This window comes from Pyxicephalus adspersus, chromosome 2, assembly GCF_032062135.1.
Source record: "Pyxicephalus adspersus chromosome 2, UCB_Pads_2.0, whole genome shotgun sequence".
NCBI lineage: Eukaryota > Metazoa > Chordata > Amphibia > Anura > Pyxicephalidae > Pyxicephalus > Pyxicephalus adspersus.
Window position 1 is genome coordinate 42,608,685 of NC_092859.1, and position 4,702 is coordinate 42,613,386.

A 4,702-nucleotide genomic window follows, 5' to 3' on the forward strand; every position below is an offset into this window, starting at 1 on the left:
GACATATAAAATCTGAAAAGCAGACGTTGTTCATGTTTCATATCGCTGCTCAGGTCAGTCTTCTCCTTCAAGTGTTCCTTCTCTTCCTTTTCATTGCCTACTCCCACTTTTTCTGCCTTTGTATTCCTGGCTCAGTGGTTACAGAAGCCTAACCCCTATAGGGATGCTCTTATGTTAGGGCATTGGGTGAGAGTATGTAACCCATTCATCTTTAGGTCTTTTGCCTTAACAAACTACATGATCTTGTGTTATAAAAAGCCTCATGAAAAAAAAATTTCAGGAAAATATACATTGTCACTTCTGTTTATTGTAATCACATAGAGGTCAGCTAGGGAAATTGCACATTCCTGAATGCATTGTTTTCACTGACCACTTTGTAAGAATTGTTCTGATCGTGGTGGTATTCTCAAAAATGCAGTTTTTTTTATGATCAAGATGTTTTAAACCAGAGGTAGGCAAACTCTGGCCTTTAGGCCGGATACAGCCTAGCCAGTATTCCAGTCCGGCCTAACGCCCCCCTAGTAATCTATTGTTGGATCCGGCCTATTTGAATTGTAGCGTGATTGCGAGTTCCCATGATATCATCAATATCATCGAGGTAGCACAGCTACCAGTCACTGGAGGGTTAATCTCGAACGCTGTGTCTTCAACTCCAAATAGACTGACGAATTATACTTCGTTCAGTGTGGCAACGTTCAACGTGGTGTGTGCAACGACACCAACAGCACTTTCAAGCGGTCAAATCTCAGGGGGCATTTCAAAGCCAAGCACACTTACAGAGACTACACCGCGGAGGAGTGGAAGACTGAAGCTGCACGCTTGCAGTAACAGTTGGAAAAAAACTTTCCGTGGACAACTTGGTTCTTCTTGCCTAGTGTGCCTTCTTGACCTCCTGAAATGGCCTAGTAGTCAAAAAAGTTTGCCGACCCATTGCCGCTCCGTCCTTCTCCCCCTCCCCTCTCCATAGAGCAGAAGGGTGCTGTATGTACAGCACTCGTTCATGCATCGTGCAGTCCTTAGTCGTTGAAAAGGATTGTGAAAGATCCTTTCCAAAAATCAAATATTGCACGTGTGTACCCAGCTTTACAGCCAGGTCAGAGTTTCAAAAGAAATTCAGCATTGGCATTTTCCACATTTTTCTCAGTGTAGGTATTGCTACAGCAATTAAGAGCACCACCTAATTCTACTGCCATTCTTTTCTCATCATTATGCTCACTGCTAAATTACAAATGGCAGGGATGCGATAGCATTATGCTAGGTCATTGATCATAGACATCCTTGGATCTTCTCTTGCTGGAGACCTAAAACTCCCTCTCCATCCAAACACACAGCTATTTCCATGCTCAGTGAACATATTATTAAAAATATTTAGATTTGGGGATGCTAAGAAAAGCATTTGTCTGACACTCATGAGATAGGAAGACATTCCATCGGAACAATATTTAGTTTTGGCACAGTCAGACTTTTGTTTTCTAACAATGGCTAATACTGTATTTGAGAAAAACACTTTACATCCCTCACATGAGCTTGTGGCGTACTGTTTAGAGAAACAAGAAAACAAAGGGAAGAGGTAATGACTACTGCCTTCCTGTTAGTTTTGTTTTGTAGTGAATAGTTGTCGGAATAGCGTAGGTTGTCATGTCCTGTTGCAGCTTTAAAAAAACAGCAGTGTGGTGTGAAGTTTAGAACTTGGACTTCAGGAATGCTCATTATGAGAAATCAATAAACATTTTGGTGGCATGGGGATGTATTATGGAGCTAGCTCTTTGGGGCAGGGTCTCCTCCTCCTCCTGTGTCACTGTCTGTATTTATCAGTCATTTGCAAACCTTATTTAATATACAGCGATGCGTAATATGTTGGCGCTATATAAATCCTGTTTAATAATAATTTGAAGGAGAATATCACCAAAAAGGCACGTTTTGTTTCACGGTGGTAATGACTGCTGTTTGGTTCAGTAACCAATTACATTTCAATAACTCTTGGGAACTCCAGCAGTGAGACCTACCACAGTTCATGGCTATACCTGCCTTCTGCAGCCATTGCTTCATTCTTGTATTATAATAAAGAATTCATGAAGAGTGGTTAGGGTTTTTTTTGGCGGTAGCTGGTGGGAGAACTCATTTGAACACTTACATGCAAAGATCCCATCCTTAAAGTCAACAGAGAAATTAAAGAAGCTGGTATCAATCTAAAAGTAATTATAGTAATTATGCCTGGACTGAATCTTTAAGTGCACTTTAAATACCCATGGTTAAAGCATTTTCAATTTGAAACAAACACCACTGATCCCCAGAGTGAATATTTGCTAATTGACACTTTATGAAAGTGCAGGTAATAGTTAAACTACTGCTAAAAGTAGTAAGGAACTGGTGATCATTCATAAGTGATGATTTTGTCAGCTGATCATTCCATTTAATAAAAGGGGTTTTGTCTTCTGTTTCAGCAGAAGTAACAGCACAATGCTGGCAATCCTGCTGATCACCAGCTTTTTAAATGGGCTATTAAAAGAGATCTCTAAGAAATATGTTTAAAATGACTATGGGAGTGTACTGTAATCACTAATGTAATGTTTGCTGGGCAGTTCTAGGTAGAATATCCCTCCATGGTCTATCCCCATGGTCCCCAGGCCCACCGTGGTCCTCTGAGAGTCAGAAACCATTGCAGGGGAATTCAGGAAGAACACTTAACCAGTCTACACCAGGATGCTTTAAGCCAGTTCTGGCAGCTCGCATAGAGCAGCAAAATGGTAATCTTTGTCTCTGATCTGCAGGAGACATCAGTGGTCTAATATTTGATATGTTTCACAATATATACTCACATTACAACTTGTACAGACACAAATACCAGGATAAGACAACTTTTGACTACATTTTTAGGCCTTTTTTTAATCCTGGAATCCTTTATCCAAACACTGCATGTTGTCCTCATTACTTAATGTACTGTTTACATGCTGATTTATTGAAGATACCTACGTAGATAATGACCCTAATGTGCGGATCAGTTTGTGGGTGGCCAGAGCTAAAGGTCACTTGGTTTTTTCTCATCCTCCCCTTCTAAACCATAAATAACTAAAGTATGCACTTGTATCATGTCTAAATAATAATAAAAACATTTACCATCTGTGAAGAGAAGAAAAAGTCATATCTGAAACTGATTTCTGCTAAAATCATTTATGTAGTAAAAATCAAATTTAAAATGTGGCATTTACAATTCTAATTCAAAGAAATGTATAGTGCTTACTGTGCCCACATTGCTTATCAGAAAGGGGCATGGGTAAGTAGAACCCAGTTGGTTGGCACTTGTCTGCTTGACTCTACTGACATGAAGTCATTGAATAGTCTGGCTGACAAGAACCAGGTCAGGAATTGGTAACATATGTATGTAGTCAGCTTTAGGCAAGACAATAGGTATTACATACACTACATACACTATGAAATTTTCTCTGTATGATATTTTCAATATTAAGATCTATTTAACCAATCCTTTTAATTGACAACTAGTATTTAATGTTCTTTACCATGCATTTGCTTAATATTCAGATGCTATTACATTTTCACCATCTTAATAAAATATTAGCTGAAAATCACACAGAAGTGGTTTAGATTTTCTGCTTTGCCTGATCAATTTGCAATCGACAAAAGTTGATCCTAAACGCATGTTACCAACCCCAGAGGGCAGAAATATTAGGGTGGATTGGTGGGTACTGAAGAGAAAATGCCAGCAGCATCTGGCCAGGCGAGATCAGGGCCACAACACAGGAGGCATTAGAACTGAACAAGTTCTAATATTAGGCACCGCATAATATGTTGTGCTATATAACTACAAGGTAATAATAATATTAATCAGGTAACCTATTCAGGATTGCTTGACACACCCTGAAATCTAAGACCCATGGAGGCAAGAAATGATTGCTAGAAAGGAACAGTATTATATTTGCAACAAGAAGAGGAAATACAAGATGAAAGAACAGCATGCTACCTGGAGAGTTAGGTACATGGGTGATTGTTACTATACAGCTGCTTTTTGGGGGTTACACACAAGTAGCCATTCATTTCAGTGAAAATGTAATTTAAAACCAAAACATAACACACACTCAAAAAATGGTTTCAGCTTGTACAGAAAATACATGTTCATCTGAACAACAGGGATTTTTCTTGCTTTTTTCATTCAAACTACTAATTCCCTCAACTACTGTGTAATAAAGAAAAAAAGGCAGGAATTTTACAGTCCAACTTGTAAAACAACCATAGCTGCCTGAATAGATACAGTGAGGAAATGAGGGGAATTAGTAAAAATAAAGAGAAAAGGGTGATAAAACAATGAAGCCACATCTAAGAACTAGTAAGAAAATATTACATTTTTACCTTTAAGGTAAATCCATTTATTGAGGATCCTTTCCCCTCTGATCACCTATGGAAGAAGTTCCTTCCCCACTGACTATTGTACTACAGTAATAACTGCCTGCAATTTTCTTTTTTTTATTTGTCATGTAGAGCTGCATAAATCAGCTCTGGGTGTTGGCTATACTAAAAACTTCACATTATTTTGTAATTATATTTACAATATACTGATCATGCTTGTGTACTATGAACTTAAGAAATAACTTTAATCAGCATTCCCCAAGACATTAGGTTTCTCCTTGTTACAAAGGTGCACAAAGCATGATCTAGGAATACAAAGAAATAATTAGACTCAAAAGAA